The following is an 18686-nucleotide window of genomic DNA, read 5'->3' on the forward strand; positions in this document are numbered from 1 at the left end:
CTTATTTGTTAACTATGTGCAGTCCTAATTATTTTGATTGTGCGCAAGGTTTTATCATTTTTGAGCATCCTAAGGGAAGTCAAGAATTACCAAAGTAGTAGGTCCAAAACCTCCTGGACCATAGGCATGAGACGGGTAAAGCACGCATAGGACGCGGTTTAGAATTGAACTAGAACGCTTTAGGTAAACAACTTTAAGATAGTAATTGGGTAGTAGGTGATGATAGTATGTGTCACACCTCCTTTTTACCTACAACCCCGGAAGGGGCATAAGGGAGTTTTTTCCAATTTAAGTGACAATCGAAACGAGATTATTTTATTTAAAATTTAGAGTCGCCACTTGGGATAATTTTATGGTGTCCCAAGTTACCGGTTCAAATCCCGAATCGAGGAAAAGATTGACTCTGTATTATAGTCCGCGAACACAAAAATCCGGATAAGGAATTCTGTTAACCCGAGAGAAGATATTAGGTATTCCCGAATTCCGTGATTTTAGCACGGTCGCTCAACTATTAATATTAGCCCAATTATCTGATTTTTCGCATGTTTTAAACCTATTGTGCCTTTTAACCTTTTAGACGCTTTTAATATTTCAGGAAAATTCAAGGTTATTTAAAACACATCATAAGCCACGCTACATGAAATGCACCCGCGGTTCACGACACATTTTATTTAACCTTGTTAGAAATTAGAATCGGGTCACATGAAATGCACAGCCGAATTTTAGAAATTACAAATCACAATTACATCACGGAAACCATACCCGTAGCCATGATAATGATTATAACGCGCCAGAAGCACACTACGATGTCTATGATTCGATTATTCTAAAACGATTATGCCTTAGCCACAAGAGCCAAGAAGGTGCATAACCGAATGTCTCCTTTGTGCCAAAATGAATATCGAATAATCTGAAGTTGAGCATGGAAATAACACCAGTATTGAATAAAGGAAATAAAGTCTTGTATGATACATATTAAGTAAGAGAACTGATGTTTAATTCTGTTTTCTTCTTCCAATGGTGAATTCATTTTTAAGCTATTGCATGAACTATTAAGCACAGATCTTGAAATCTCAAGTTACTACAAAGAAAACTATGCGTTGCGTGAGACATTGCATGATCAATCAATAGTCTTACCCAAGCTATCTATGCGCCCTGCTGCCGATATAACTCCATGTTCAGGAGAAAATATTTTTAGCACATCAAAATTCATTAATCTTATATATAAGCTAACTGATCATTACTGTCAGTGAATGAGCAGATCTACGAACTTTCAATTGCCTTCATATTGAGTTAATTATAACTATTAATAAACTGAATTAAACCAAACCCATTTCCAGCTTTACAAGATCATTCATTTGCCAAATGATTCTCATACTTCTCAAACCAAAGTTGTAGTAATTTTAAGTCAAACAAATACCTAAATATCTAATCTCACACATAACAGACACATCCGTGAATAGATTACATAATATCATGACATTTAATTAGAAACTATAGCAATTACATTGTCTAAAACTGAGACACATACCTCAATAGCAAGAAACAGAATTAACAGAACCAAACAAAGGGTGAGAACGGCCACAAATTGAAGTTCGGCTCAAAAACGGAATCTGAGATGCGAACAAGACCTCGATGGAAAACTTCTACCTCGAGCAGTCACCACCGAACCAACGAAATAACAATAAAACTCAAACAAAACTCCATGACCGGACTTGAGTCAATTTCTACTAAAATCAGAAGAAACGAAACTTTGAAATTTACATGAACACCATAACAAATCTGAAAGTCGAAACATCCCAACGAGACTAAAGCAACTGTATCCCTGTGCGCTTTCGTGCGTATGTGTGTGTGTGTCCGAGTCGTTCTCGAAAGTCAAAGCAAAATGAGAGATATCGCCGCTGAAGGTTCTTCTCTAAGAAATCTTGAGGTTTGGCTGTTGAAGCTCAGAGAATCGAATGGTAACTGCCTAGTTATGGGGTTAATTTGCACAGGCTTCAGGCGAATCTCGCTGGCGATGAAGGTCTGAAGATGCTAGTCTTGGAGAGGAGGGGTCTTCTGGTTCGACGCTTGGTGGTGAAGGGTGAGTTCAATTTTGGGGGTTTTTAGAGTGAGGGAGGTGGATCTGGCAGCGGGTTGTTGTGGTGCTGAAGATGGTCGAAGGCTGGAATGGGGTGGGTGTCTTCAAGGTCAGAAAACGACACCCTTAGTCTAGGTCTTTTTGGTTCAGCTTTTGGTCTTGTATTTTTGTGTATTTTAGCTGATTTCCTAGAGTGTATTGCGGCTGATTTTTTGTAAAGAGTAGGGATCTCTTTTATTTTGTTCCCAAGAAGAGTCTAGAAGGGTCCCTAGAGTTAGCTTGATGGGTATTGTGTATTAGGTTTAAGGAATGGGCTAGAAACTTGGGCCTTTATGACTAGCTATGCTTAAAATTAGCTTAATTAACTAAAAATCTATCCATATAGAAATATTATCAAAAATATTAATTAGCCCTACTTAAATAAAAATAATTATTAAAATAAAGACTGACCGTTAAAACAAAATTATTTTTTTGGTATTTTTCAAGATTAAAATGACTACCAAACATTAATGAAACTATTTTTTGTAATTTTTATTTTCTTGTAATAAAATAAAGTAAAAGAGTCAAAATTAATTAAAATAACGCTATTAGGCCTAAATTAAATATTTAAATACTAAAATATAAAAAATCTTGGGGAGGGTCAAAAATCACATGTCTACAACTGCCCCTCTTTGACTGGAAACAGGAAGAGTTTTCAGACAAAGAACGACTAGACAGGTTTTTGACCCGACCCTTATTTGGAGAGACTAAAACTAAGAGAGGGGAATGTGTTCTAGCCTTAGTATCTGAGCTGCCTACATATCCTTGGCTATAAAGGAATCAGGTCACGTGTAGTTCAGAGGTGAATGAGGTGATGAAGTATGCCGAGGTGGAGAGCCGATTGAGGTGCCGTTCCGCCGAGGTTCCGGTACGCAGTCCCATTATTACATCAAAATCAAAAATGAAAAAGACTAACTAAGCCTATCAACTATGAGTTACAAGATTCCTATCTATGAGTCTTGTGAAGCTTGATCTTGAGTCTTGGTTGGTTCTTCATGCAGACTCTGATTTGAATCTTGATGCTCGTTAGCTGCAGGTATTGGTTCAATCTTCTTCAGCTTTTTCAAATCAAGACGGGACATGCAGAGCTTGTGACCTCAGCTACGTCTTGAGCAGCTCACATCTTTCATTAACTTCTGCATTTGGATTCACTTCTTGTCTTTCTTTTGTTTTTTTCTTTTTATTTTGGATTGTGAGTAACTTCTGTTGATCATCTCGGACTACTGACTCGCATTCTTGACGCGAGCTTCTTTTGTTGCTGACCTGAATTGCATTCTGAATTGAATTCCCCCTTTTTTTCTAGGTGGGTGCCTGATTGCTGAACTTGAACTGTCTTCTCTTGTTACTTGACACTGTTTTCCCTTGCACCTTGAACCATTTTCCCCTGAAACTTGAACTGTCTTCCTTCGAAACTGCTTTCCCTTGAAACTTGAGTTGTCTTCCTTCAACACTGCTTTCCCTAGAAACTTGAGTTGTCTTCCCTTGTTCTCCAGGTGGGCGCCTGATTACAACAAAACAGACAAAACAAAAGAAATTTTTTCTGCCCCAGTTTGCACTAGGAAGATTTGTGAGTAGTTAGCAAAATTGTAAACCACTTGTACTATTGATGCAATGATGAGAGTAAACTAAAGAATAGACTAGGAAAACTATAAACTAAACTTGACTAAAGTAAAAACTCACCCTATTCTCCATGCGGGCCCCCTGATTTCAGGAAAACTAAACATTAATAATCTTAAGAAAACTAAAAATTGACCCATTTTTTCAAATCCAAACTTCCTCTTCTTTTTTTTTCAAAATATCATAGGAGAAAATTCGTCAGACTAGGTTTTCTATCTTAGGAGAAAGATTCATCAGACTAAGATGTTAATCCTAGGAGGAAATTCATCGGACTAGGCCTTTTTCTCTTTTTTTTTGGTATCTTAGGAGAAAGATTCATCCGACTAAGGCGTTTACCCTAGGAGAAAATTCATCAGACTGAGTTTTCTATCTTAGGAGAAAGATTCATCAAACTAAGATATCTATCCTAGGAGAAAGTTCATCAGACTAGGTCTTCTATCTTAGGAGAAAGATTCATCAGACTAAGATTTTGATCCTAGGAAAAAGTTCATCAGACTAGGTTTTGATCCTAGGAGAAAGTTCATCAAACTAGGTTTTCTATCTTAGGATAAAAATTCATCAGACTAAGATTTCGATACTAGGAGAAAATTCATCAGACTAGGTTTTCTATCTTAGGAGAAAGATTCATCAGACTAAGACTTCGATCCTAGGAGAAAGTTCATCAGACTAGGTCTCTATCTTGTTATCTTAGGAGAAAGGTTCATCAGACTAAGATTTGATCCTAGGAGGAAAAATGTGAAGATCAATGGCAAGTTTTATGCACAATAGCAAGACAAATAAAGGCAAAGATTTGAGAAACTTCCCTTTGTCGGCTCCTCTCGTCTTTCCTTTTTCTTCCCTTTTTTGTTTTTTAATTGTTTTTCATTTTTTTTCTCTTTTTGAATCACTTTCCTTATACTGCTTTGTTCCTGTTTCATACAAAGGAAAATTTGTCAGTTTTGAAAATGGTGGTCGGTTTGTGGCCTTGAGTCTTGGGCAGCTTGGCTTCTGCTCAATCAGCTTGAGTCGGCTTCAAGAGACTTTTGCTCTGCATCAACCCTAATTGTTTCACACCCGGTACCATTGTATTTCTGGCTCAATCGGCATTATCCCAACTGGAGATCTTTTCTTAGATGACCTTTTCTGATATCTTGAATGACTTCCTGCTTTTGAGCAATTTGTCTGTCAGAGAGAATCACAAGTTATCTTTGCTTACGCCAAATAGAATGACAAGAGTCTTTTGGGGGAGCCTTTGCATGAATCATCAAGGCACGTTGACAGTAACAATCGAGTATACTGGCCAAATTTACTTTGTGCAGCTGAAAAGCTGGTAGCAGATTTTGAAATCTTTTCTTGCTTGTTTTGACAAGGACTAACTCATAGGGAAGGACACAATGCTATAAAGAAACAATATTAATAAGAAATGCCCCCTGTCGAAAGGACAGAAGGATGAGTTTTCTTCTTCTTCTTTTTCAATAGCTAGCCTTAACGGTCATGACATGCATTTTGGACTCAACGGCCTGATCTATCAAACTAATCCAATCTTTCCTTTTGCCATTCTTATGAGCTTTGAAGTCGGGCTTGTTCGTGTCAATTCTTTGCATCAGCTTCGCGACTCACTTTCGACTAGTGGTGCCCCGAGGGATTTTCACCAACAAGTCTCTCTCATTTATTCATCTTTGCTTACCGTCATCTTACAGTGCCCGTGAGGGTTTTCACTAATAAGACTCTCTCATTTTTCTTTCCCTTTTTGTGAGAAACTCGACGGTGTTCTACGTCATGTGACAACCGCTGCTCATTGCATGCTTCTCTTAGCATTCTTGAAAGTATATCGGGAGGTAAATTTGGAAGGATTTTGGATAGGGTTGGAAAGAAAGGACGTTATGAAGGCTCAAAATAAACTCAAAGTAAAGGGGGTTGTGGACTTACAACTCTTGGAATCGACTCTTTCAAAAGTGAAATAAAATCTCTGCCCCAGTTTCAGCTATTGGGGATTTTTGGGATTTTCTCTTTTTTTTTGAATTCTTATTTGGTTGGACCGAATCGTGAGGCTGCCTATGTATCCTTTTTTTTAAGGAATCAGGTCGAACGTAGTTCAAACATCTGACCTAAATTTTTTTATCTTTTTTCTGTTTCTCTTTTTTATTCTTTTTCCTTTTTTTTGCCCCTTCTATTTTTGAGGGCATGGACCTTTGACAAATCTTTTTTTTTTCACTTGAACTTTCTAAGAATTGCCCCAGTTTATACTCTTGGGACATGAATTTTTTTTCTTTTTTTTCATTTTTTTTTACTCTTGCCTCTAAACTTGATTCCAAAAGAGGGTGGTCAAAGAAAATAACACAGGCTCAAAAGGGGTAGCAAAGGATATAAAGTGTTTGGGTAGTAGAAAAAAGGCCTCCCAACCTCAAGAACGTCAAACATGTCATCTTTTCGCGATCACAGCATTGACGAACATGTCTGTCTTCTTGGTGTGCCGTGGTCACAAGACATTTTTTCATCCCTTAGTGACAAACTTTCCAACAAACATCAATTGATTAAACATCCTCAAACCCGATATTCACAATGATTTGAAGGTGAATTTTACTCGACCTTAGTTCCAAAGTATTCCAACTCTTTATTCATCCTCAAAAGTATTTTTTTAGTTATCGAATTCCAGATTAAATCAGTTCCTAAGATCTGGCCAAAATTTCCGCATGCATGTCATGTCATTAAAACTAGCGGGAAAAGAACTAAGCATGGAATGACACAAAAGGACAAATTGTATTTCATTGAGTAAACAACAAGACAAACAACCTAAAATCCGAGTTACAACCCTAAATAACCCGGCTAATGAAAATAGCAACAGAATAAAAAGACAAGACTCACACAAACAGAATGGAGGGATAGAAGGATTTGACTCAATAAAACAAATAAAATCTGGATCACAACCCTGAAATAACCCAGATAATAGAAAAAACATCAAAACAAGCTACCAAGATTCCTTCCTAGTGAGGAGGGAATGACTTTTCAATTGCTATGGTTGATATTTAGCCACAAATTTGCTCATCAAAATCAGCAGAGCCTTGTCCAATTTCAAAATCATTAACTTTAGTTAGCAAATTCTCGAGAGGATTCTCATACTCCCTGTCACCACGCGTCATCCCCACAAAGTGTGCATCATCATGTGCAAGTAAAGGATTCTGCGCGATATTCTGGGTGTCACTATCTTGGAGCTCAATCAGGTTTTACTGGATCATCCTTTCTATTTCTCTTTTTAAATCCCGACAGCTTTCAAATTGTACCCCTGGGCATTGGAATGGTATTCACACCTTTTAGAAGGGTCACAACTTCTTGCACGTGGATCCACATGATTTGTAGGAATAGGTGCAATCATGTCATAATGCTTTAATTTCTCAAACAAGCTTGCATAGGACTCTCCTATTGGTGTAAAATTATCTTTCAACTTTTTTTCCCTCTATACCTCTGGCCTGGATGTGGGTTATAGGGTACCTGAAAATTTTGTGGAAGCTGGTGGAGATTTTGTGATGCTCGCGCTCGCTTTCTAGGGTGTTTTGGTGGCTGGACAACATACTGATGTGGAGCGACAAAGTATTATGGGTTCTGAGGTGGATAGCGATGCTCAGGGGAGTCATGGGAAACCTGATGAGGCTGCGCATACCTTCGAGGTGTTTTCCTGGGACCTCTTCTCGAACCTGTTGTCATCATGGTTTCTTCATCCTTCTCATTCGTGCCACTGTAATTATCGGATTCAATCGGGATAGCCTGAGTTGCGGCTTTGAGAATTGCTTGACTTATAATTTTGCCTGTCTTAAGACCATTTTCTACCATTTCTCCCATTTTGATTGCTTCCGAGAAGGATTTGCCAACTGCGGACATCATGTTTTGAAAGTAATCTAGCTCTTGCGCTTAAAGGAAGACAGTGATTAGCTTGTGGTCATCCATGGGTGGCTTAACTCGAGCTGCTTGCTCTCTCCATTTAATGGTATATTCCCTGAAACTTTTACTTGGTTTCTTCTTCAGGTTTGAAAGGGAAATGCGGTCTGGGGTAATGTCGATGTTGTATTTGAACTGATTGACAAAGGTTTGTGCCATGTCATTCCAGACGTACCAGCGAGATGTGTCTTGATCCAAAAACCATTCGGATGCTACTCTCGTAAGGCTTTTCCCAAAATAAGCCATAAGCAATTCTTCGTTTCTTCCCGCACCTCTCAGTTGATTGCAATACATTTTCAGGTGGGCTATGGGGTCTCCATGTCCATCATACTTTTCAAATTTGGGAGTCTTGAAACCAGGCGACAAGTGGACATCGGGGAACATACATATATATTTGAAGGCAACACTCTTTTGACCTGTCAACCCTTGCATGTTTTTCAACCGTTGTTCTAAGCTTTTCACTCTTTGGGTCATTTCTTCTTGTACCATCTTTCGGGCAAACTTCTCAATGTTTGCAGGAAGATCAAACGAGTACGAGTGGTACTCAGGAGAGTGGTACTGCTCTTGCTGTGTAGCAAATTGTGACTCATGACGAGGTTGTCCTTTACCACTTGCTTGACACATTTCAGTCATTTGATGTTTTAGTATTCTATTTCTCTCAAACACAGTAGCCTCTTGTTGAACCGTCTGACACTGAGTCTCTTGAGCACTTGTAACAGCTTCGATGTCAGTTATCATTTTTCTTTGGATCTTGTGTTTCCAGCTTACCACAAACCGACCACCTCAACTTTCTTCACAATTCAAAACAAAACATGTTAGAATGGACTCAGTCGGTCCTTATTATTAGCAATATTTTTTCATTTTTTTTCTTTTTTCATTTTTTTTTCTCATCTTTCTTTTCAATGGTTGATCGAACCTGATGTGGGTTGCCTACGTATCATGTGGGAACATGAATCAGATCTTGCGTAGTTCGGGAAGATCATGAATAAAGTAAATAAACTAACTTTTTTTTTGAATTTTCTATTTTATTTTTTCGAAAGAAAGACTTATAAAGAAGAAAGAGAATATTTTTGGATTTTGATTTTTCTTCAGCATTTTTGCAAAGAAAGACTTCTAAAGAAGAAAGATTTTTTTTTTTCTGGAATTTCGAAAGAAAAACTTTTAAAGAAGAAAGAAAATATTTTAGGAATTTTATTTTGAATTTATGAAAGAAATGCTTCTAAAAAAAGAAAATATTTTTAAATTTTGAATTTTCTTTTCAATTTTGAAAGAAGAATGAAAATATTTTTTTGGATTTTTGGAAAAAATTAAAAGAAAATATTTTTGTATATTTAAAAAAAAAAACAATTAGGGTCTAAAAGAAAGACTTTCTAAAGAAGCAAGTAATGGAAAATATTTTTGGATTTTTTGAAAATTGGGGTCTCAAAAAAGACTTTTCTAGAGAGGAAGTAAAGGAAAATATTTTTGGATTTTTTGAAAATTATGGGCCGGAACCGATGAGGTTTGCCTACGTATCTCACATCCGGTGAAAATCAGACCCGCGTAGTTCGCCCGTTTTGATGCAACCGGAAAATATGACTTTTTCTCTTCTTTTTTTCAAAATTTCGGCAAGGTTTTAAGATAATTCAAATACCTACTTCTCACTCTCTTTTCTTTTTCTTTTTCTTTTTTCATTTTCTTTCCCTATTCTAGAAGCCAGTCAACATGCAAGCTGAAACAAATAGATACACAAGTAGCACGTAAGATGCATCAGGATGGTCTTTTAATTTGGGTACACTTGTCCTAGACGGACCCAACCCCTGTGTTGAGTCCCCAAAGTTAAATGCACGTGATGCAAACAAGTGTTCCTACTAGGGATCCGACATGAGGCTGAGTTATTCTAGGTTCAAAAACCTGGGTATTTGTTCTAGACTTGTGTACCCGAGCGGACGACTTGAGCCAGGGGCAGCGTACCGGGAATACAAAAGCTTCATCGGCTTTGCAACTTGTCCAAACCCCGTTCTAAAATTTGGGATGACTCTAACAGAAGAGAAGTCGCACGAAGTGTACGCTCCTCCATGATTTAGAAGACTTAGAGAGAAGAAGGGTTCCGTAGCAGTTTATATACAGTTCACAAAATATCAAAGCGGTAAAAGCAACACGTAGCACATTAGGCCCAAACAAGTAATAAAACCAGATAATAAATAAAGCCAAGTAAAACAATTATTCTAAACTCGAATTCTTGAACCCTGAACCAGAATTTCTGGGTTCTTATCCCCAGCGAATTCCTACACCCCCGGAAGGGACATAAGAGAGTTTTTTCCAATTTAAGTGACAATCGAAACGGGATTATTTTATTTAAAATTTAGAGTCACCACTTGGGATAATTTTATGGTATCCCAAGTCACCGGTTCAAATCCCGAATTGAGGAAAAGATTGACTCTATATTACAGTCCGCGAACACAGAAATCCGGGTAAGGAATTCTGTTAACCCGGGAGAAGGTATTAGGCATTCTCGAGTTTCGTTGTTTTAGCACGGTCACTCAACTATTAATATTAGCCCAATTATCTGATTTTTTGCACGTTTTAAACCGATTGTGCCTTTTTAACCTTTTATCCGCTTTTAATATTTCAGGAAAATTCAAGGTTATTTAAAACACATCGTAAGCCACGCTACATGAAATGCATCCGCGGTTCACGATACATTTTATTTAAACTTGTTGGAAATTAGAATCGGGTCACATGAAATGCACACCCGAATTTTAGAAATTACAAATCACAACTACGTCACGGGAACCATACCCATAGCCATGATAATGATTATAATGCGCCAGAAGCACACTACGATGTCTATGATTCGATTATTCTAAAACGATTATGCCTTAGCCACAAGAGCCAAGAAGGTGCATAATCGAATGTCTCTTTTGTGCCAAAATGAATATCGAATAATCTGAAGTTGAGCATGGAGATAACACCAGTATTGAATAAAGGAAATAAAGTCTTGTATGATACATATTAAGTAAGAGAACTGATGTTTAATTCTGTTTTCTTCTTCCAATGGTGAATTCATTTTTAAGCTATTGCATGAACTATTAAGCACAGATCTTGAAATCTCAAGTTACTACAAAGAAAACTATGCATTGCGTGAGACATTGCATGATCAATCAATAGTCTTACCCAAACTATCTATGCGCCCTGCTGCCGATATAACTCCATGTTCAGGAGAAAATATTTTTGGCACATCAAAATTCATTAATCTTATATATAAGATAACTGATCATTACTGTCAGTGAATGAGCAGATCTACGAACTTTCAGTTGCCTTCATATTGAGTTAATTATAACTATTAATAAACTGAATTAAACCAAACCCACTTCCAGCTTTACAAGATCATTCATTTGCCAAATGATTCTCATACTTCTCAAACCAAAGTTGTAGTAATTTAAAGTCAAACAAATACCTAAATATCTAATCTCACACATAACAGACACATCAGTGAATAAATTACATAATATCATGATATTTAATTAGAAACTATAGCAATTACATTGTCTAAAACTGAGACACATACCTCAATAGAAAGAAACAGAATTAGCAGAACCAAACAAAGGCTGAGAACGGCCACAAACTGAAGTTCGGCTCAAAAACGGAATCTGAGATGCGAACAAGACCTCGACGGAAAATTTCTACCTCGACCAGTCACCACTGAACCAATGAAACAGCAATAAAACTCAAACAAAACTCCATGACCGAGACTTGAGTCAATTTTTACTAAAATCAGAAGAAACGAAACTTTGAAATTTACATGAACACCATAACAAATCTGAAAGTCGAAACACCACAACGAGACTGAAGCAACTGTATTCCTGTGTGCTTTTGTGCGAATGTGTGTGTGTCCGAGTCGTTCTCAAAAAATCAAAGCAAAATAAGAGATATCGCCGCTGAAGGTTCTTCTCTAAGAAATCTTGAGGTTTGGCTGTTGAAGCTCAGAGAATCGAATGGTAACTGCCTAGTTATGGGGTTAATTTGCACAGGCTTCAAGCGAATCTCGCCGGCGATGAAGGTCTGGAGATGCTGGTCATGGAGAAGAGGGGTATTTTGGTTCGCCGCTTGGTGGTGAAGGGTGAGTTCAATTTTGGGGGTTTTTAGAGTGAGGGAGGTGGATATGGCAGCGGGTTGTTGTGGTGCTGAAGATGGTGGAAGGCTGGAATGGGGTGGGTGTCTTCAAGGTTAGAAACGACGCCCTCAGTCTAGGTCTTTTTGGTTCAGCTTTTGGTCTTATATTTTTGTGTATTTTAGCTGATTTCCTAGAGTGTATTGCGGCTGATATTTTGTAAAGTGCAGGGATCTCTTTTATTTTGTTCCCAAGAAGAGTCTAGAAGTGTCCCTAGGGTTAGCTTGATGGGTATTGGGTATTAGGCTTAAGGAATGGGCTAGAAACTTGGACCTTTATGACTAGCTATGCTTAAAATTAGCTTAACTAACTAAAAATTTATCTATATAGAAATATTATCAAAAATATTAATTAGACCTACTTAAATAAAAATAATTATTAAAATAAAGACTGACCATTAAAACAAAATTATTTTTTTGGTATTTTTCAAGATTAAAATGACTACCAAACATTAATGAAACTATTTTTTGTAATTTTTATTTTCTTGTAATAAAATAAAGTAAAAGAGTCAAAATTAATTAAAATAACGCTATTAAGCCTAAATTAAATATTTACATACTAAAATATAAAAAATCTTGGGGAGTGTCAAAAATCACATGTCTACAATATGTGCCCGCTGAATAATATGAGCAACTCTTACCTTTAAGGGAGTTGCGAAGTATTATTTATGTTGCATGGCATGATTGTAATCTTCAAGTATTGTATAAATCTTTATTAATAATAATCTGCTTTGTTTCCTCACATGTAATTTGTTTTGTCTGGTAAATTTTTGTTTTGTCTCGTAAATTTAAACTCCGTACTCTTATTTAATTTATATGATCACATAGGATAATTATAATTCAACAATCCCACATAGTGTAAAATTCAACTAGAACCCACTATTGTGGACCTCGAAGAGTGCCTAACTCCTTCTTGTTGAGGTAATTTTAACCTTTACCTGATCTTTGATGGCGTAGACTAGTTAAACAGAAGTATTTTCAAATAGGTGCCCTAACGCACCCTAAAATCATTAGGTGAAGACTCTTTTCTTTTAATACCCACATTTAAAAAAGTTGTCACAATTCGAAACCTATTTTCGCGAGAAAACGGGGCGCGATAGCATAGTGACTCTGCTTGGGATATACTTAGGCGCTTACCATAATGAAATTTTCTCTTGTGTGGATTATTTGACTTCTTTCATGTACATTCACTTCCCTATTTTCCTTATTTGCTTAAAATTGCTATATCATGCATCTCCCGTCCCTATCTCCCATAGTTGCTTCATTTAATCACGTTCTCGAACTTTTCGTAAGCTATGCTAACTTCTCTCCTTTGTCTTTCCTTTTTCCCTTCTTTCTTTGTTTATCTTTATCACATTATTTACTAGTCTTACGTGCTTTCATCATGTAAAATAGCTAGCAACATATTATTATTTCTCGCATAAAGCATGCTTTCGACATCGTACTCCACTCATGCCTATTATTAACATAGCGGCGCTTGATGAGTTTCCGCGTTTTCCTAAAAATAACTTTTTAAACCGAAAATGCTTTATTAGCAGTAGAATAGTTGATCAACAGTGTAGTCGACAGTCCCGTGCATTTCCCTCTCAAGTCGTCCACTTGAGAGTATCAGTCTAGACCCTACTAGAAACCCCACACTGATTCGAAATATATATGCATCATGTTAAACCTAGTGTGGATTAAAACGTCATTGACACATTAATCTGCTTAGATAAACCTTGTCCAAAATCCAAAGGGATTTCCACAATCCCAAAGGATATAATCATGTTATGTGCATTACTTGGAGAAAATGTGCCAACATGTTGATCGTTATTGCGTAAATAGTCAAATCTGGAGGGGGAAAGGGCTAACTATTATTTGTTTGTAGAAAATAAATCACGAAATTCCCAGATTTGGCATGGTCCAGAACATCCCACCTCTGTAGATCGATTGCTAGAATGACCTTGCACCATATGATAGAAACCACGTAATAAGAATTTTGGGTAATTTGCCGTCTTTGTTGAACATTCGACCGAACAGAGAATTAATTGAGGCAACCACTATGTTATGGGATGAAAAGAGAGTTGTCTTCCTATTTAGCAATATAGAAATGACTCATATTCTAGAAGAGATAGGGGTTTCACCAAATTTCCATGGGATAGTCTAGGTCTGTTGGTGCCAGAAAATCGTACTCCACGCGATTTTCTAAAAATGTTTGGTTCAAGAAGAACGACGAGTTGGTTTGCTTAAAGAATCCTACATCCTGTTTGAGTTTCTCTATGAGATGTATGGGCATATCAAGTCCTACCGCTTGCATCACGGAGAGTTAGCTATTACCTCTTTAGGATGGGTCCAGAGTTTATGTCTTCATAGTCTGATTCTTGGGTTTGCTGATTTTTTCAATACAAGGAGGGGAAATTCTCACTCGCTTAGCCGTGGTCACCAGGATCGTGATGGAAGGTATCAAGGGGAAGAAATACACCATCATCCCTATGATACTAGCTGAGATGTACTGATCCTTGAATCGGTGCAAGCATGGGTTTGGACACTTCGAGGGTTGCAACCTTCTACTATAGGTTTGGCTGCTAGAGCATTTTTAGAGGGGAAATTACTGCCAGGAGCTCTTGCATAGACCACTGAATGACTACATCGGCAATCATCCAAAGAAGATGACGTTTGCTCCAGATAGGTTTGCAAATCCTGGGAAAGTTGAAGGTTGGGTACGTTTCTTCAGTAATATGACGGATGAACAAGTCATCGGATATTCGAGTGGTTTCCTACTAGAGAGTTCATCATCAGGTCCAAAGGGGCCACTCATTTGGTTCTGATCGGGTTTCAAGGAGTTTATCTAACGCTTCTATAAGGGTAATGAGGCAAGCTGGGAGGAAGCAGGTCATACCTTGGGTTTCCAATATGGTTCAGTATGAAGCAGACTTCAAAGAATCTTATTCCATTCAAATTCGAGGACTAGCATATGTGGAACCAAAGGATCATTGTGGATGGGGGGACTATTAAACCAGACTGGTTGCACGCTGGTCATATGTATTACTACCTCTTATGGTTGGAGGATGACATAACCGGGGACGTCAAATCGGGATTCAATCTGAAAGACATAATCATAGATGAGGTGGCTGAGGCTCAAGTAAAGTACAAGAGGCTATGCAAAAGAGTGTTTGAATATGAATCTAAGCATTTAGAACAACATCAGGTGGATATGGAGGCGATCAAAGAATGGAAGGAGATTGTGAACAAGTCGATAGATGGGTTGGAGCACCTAGAGCAACGGTTGATGGAGCTAGAGGGGAAGATGAGAAAGAGGCTTTGGGATTGTCAAGGTATAGGCTATGATGAAGGAGGGAAGCTGGCAATGACTTACCTGTTGCTCGATATGTGTGACCTGGGAAGTGTGATTGATGGAGTCAAAAGGGCAAAGCATAGAGAAGGTGCTTTTGGGACCAAATAGATTAGGAGACGGTATTTTTTATTGCTTTCTAGTTAGATTTCGTTACATTTCGATGTAATAAGACTTCATGCCATTAGTGACTTCATATTATTATTTCGATTATTAAAGATTGATTTGATTTATTTTTTCATTAATGGAATGAGACAAAGTTGGCATAAATTTTCTCCAAGCTATGTCGGGCACAATGAGGTCCCCAAATTAGGATGCGAATTATTGCATGACCTTACGTGTTACTTGCTTAAATATTGCAAATACTCTCTCATTCGGTCTCACTGACTTGGTTACCTTTTGTTTTTCTTTCTTTTGATTATTCTCATTCCCAAAGATGGGTTCGTGCATTCTGGCATAGTCAGTATACCATGCTAGATCCAGAGGTCCTCCACCACCTCCTCCACCTAGCGACCCCAAAAGAAAAAATAAAGAAAAAGGCAAGATGGATAATTTGAGTTGTAATCAAAAAGACAACACTACCATAGCAGAGAATATTGAAACTTTAGACGGAAAAAGTACGCCCGGGCAAAATGAGTTGGTTCTACGATTGGAGCAGACAATCTTGGAGCTACAAGGTGAGCTTGAGTTGGTGCAAAATCTCACAAACCTTTCCCTTACACTGAATGTCCCCAAAATCAACCACTAGAACACCGCCACCTAGAATCAAACACCACCCAAAACACACAGACCCAAAATCCACCACCCTTAGCTCCATAATATTCTCCTGAGACGCACCAATATCATGACCCTGCACCCCCTCAAAATCTCAACCCTCCACCGTTGCAAATGCCTCAACACCACCACCATTACCCACCCAGTATTCGCAAACAACTACCTATCATACCCCTCATAATGTGCGACAACCTACCTTTGATCCACCTCAGACCTCAATCAATGATCACCCATATACTTAAGTTCTAGGAACACACCAAGGCAACTCAATATACGTGGAGACCCTACCACATACACCACGACAAACACTATACATACCCAAACCAACCAGAAGGACCTGCTCATCCGGAATATGGCTGAAGAGCTAAAGAAGTTGACAGGAAGAGTCCAGAGTATTGAGGGAGGAAAAGGTGTTAAAGGCTTGAATTGTGAAGACTATGTGTATCCAGCCAGACATGGAACTGCTGGAGTGTTACAAACCTCCTATGTTTGAGATGTTCGATGGAACTGGTGATCCCAAGGTGCATTTAAGAACCTACAACGATAAGCTTGCAGGAGTGGGCAAGAATGAACAAACCTGCATGAAGTTGTTCATGCGAAGTCTCACCGGGGATTCTTTATCCCGTACATTAGTCAGAATTCAAAGAAGTGGGCAAACTGGGTAAGTATGGCATCTGATATCATGAATAGATTCAGATTCAACACAGAAAACACGCTAGACATTTTCTATATTTAGAACCTCAAGAAGAAGCCAATAGAAACCTTCCGTGAGTATGCTACTCACTGGAGATCAGAGGCTGCCTAGGTGAGTCTGCCACTAGAAGAGGAACAAATAAACAAATTCTTTGTTAGAGCTCAGGATCCACATTACTATGATATATTGATGGTTATAGATCACAAGTTCTCTGACATCATAAAGTTGGGAGAAAGAATAGAGGAGAGAATCAAGAGAGGTATGTTGATTAATTTTGAGGTGCTGTAAGACACTAATAAAGCCTTACAATCTGGAGGCATTTATAATAAGAAGGAAATGGGTGTCGTGATAGTAGCCTAGGGCCCTATGTCTCCCCTTACCTATCAGACACCGTCACCAGCATATCAACCCTCACCTCCAAAATACCATTACCCCGCCACACCTACCATACCTATAATACCCAACCTGCATATTACCATTCCTCTCCTCCGCCTGAAAAAACTATCCAAAACCACAGCCAAACTTTGAACGCAGAACTCCTGGACAATATACCCCTATCGCTGAACCTATAGCCCAACTATATGAGAGATTGAACGCCACTGGTTAAGTCACTCCCATTCCTGCAGCTGCTATTGAAAACTCTTCTCAGTGGGTCAACCCCAACAAGAATTGTGCCTACCATTCAGGCATGAAAGGACATACTATCGAGGAATGCCGCAAGTTGAAAGATAAGATCCAAACACTTATTGACACCAAGGTTACATAGGCAAAAGAGTCCCCGCTGAATGTCTGTAATAACCCTCTTCCTGATCACATGGGTGGGGGACTGAATGTGATAGAAACTAATGAAAAATGGGACCAGGAAGTGTCCATTAGGCTTATCTAAGAGGGGACACTCCTAAAACATCTCCAGCCACCCTCTTTCCGATACTGGTGCAAACTAAGGCACCGTTCGAGGTCGAGGTAGCTACGCCTTTCACTGTGATGGTAGCTGCATCGCCATCCTATAAGTCTGATTCCATTCCATGGGATTATGTAGCAAAAGCAAGGAGAAAAAGAAAAGTCAAGATGGAAGAGACGGGTGTTGCACAAGGAATGACCAGAACCGGAAGGGTTTACACGCTAGAAAATCTTGGAGGAACAAGTAAAGAGACCGCACCAAAACCACCTGTTGTGGAGACGGGTACTGATGATCTTTGAAGAAAGGTACATGCGAGGGAGTACTCTGTTGTTGATCGCCTAAACAAGACTCCCGCCCAAATATCCATCCTGTTACTGTTACAAACTTTAGATGCACACAAGAGTGCCTTGATGAAGGTGTTAAGTGAAGCTTACGTACCTACCGATATCACTAGTGGAGAGATAGAAAACATGGTGGGGCAGGTACTGGATAGTCATAAGTTTACATTCCATGAAGATGAGTTTCCGCCAGAAGGATTGAGTCATAACAAAGTACTACACATCATTGTGCATATGATGACAAGTTCATTGCTAAAGTTTTGATCGACGGGGGTTCAAGTTTGAACATATGCCCGATGACTACTCTAAAAAGATTGGGTATAACTCTACATGAGATACGGATGGGAAGTATGAACGTGAAAACATTTGATGGATCTCAGAGAGATGATATTGGAGAGATCAACCTGGATCTGAAGATAAGCCCAGCCTGGTTCGATGTTGAGTTCCAGGTGCTGGATATATCCGCTACCAATAACCTGTTACTGGGACAACCATGGATACACACGGCTGTGGCAATTGCTTTTACTCTGCACCAGGCCGTGAACTTCGAGCGGAACCATCAGGAGGTGATTATCCATTGAGATAAAAGTAACCCTATCTACACCAATCAGATCGTACCAACTATTGAGAATATAAGGAAATTGGGAGGAGAGACATTCCACAGCATTTATCAGATAAACGTAGTCGAGAAAGAGCGATGGTAGATCAATAAGGTGCAAAACATGCTATTATAGTTTAGGTACGAAATAGGATAAGGTCTTGGTCCTAAAATTTAAGGGATCACAGAAACGATACGACCGCAATTTCATGGCATAACCTTTGGTCTCGGATATGAATACACCATGCAA

General features: G+C 38.5%; 1 long non-coding RNA gene across 1 annotated transcript; it reads right to left on the bottom strand.

Moving 5' to 3' along the window:
* Window positions 1–1357: 1357 nt before the first annotated feature.
* On the bottom strand, window positions 1358–11932 carry LOC104215402 (uncharacterized). Its single transcript, XR_708176.2, has 2 exons — window positions 11433–11932; window positions 1358–11332 (listed from the first exon to the last, which is right to left on the bottom strand). It is a non-coding gene; the product is annotated as an uncharacterized lncRNA (long non-coding RNA).
* Window positions 11933–18686: the final 6754 nt, after the last annotated feature.

The sequence above is a fragment of the Nicotiana sylvestris genome, chromosome 6, assembly GCF_000393655.2.
Source record: "Nicotiana sylvestris chromosome 6, ASM39365v2, whole genome shotgun sequence".
Taxonomy (NCBI): domain Eukaryota; kingdom Viridiplantae; phylum Streptophyta; class Magnoliopsida; order Solanales; family Solanaceae; genus Nicotiana; species Nicotiana sylvestris.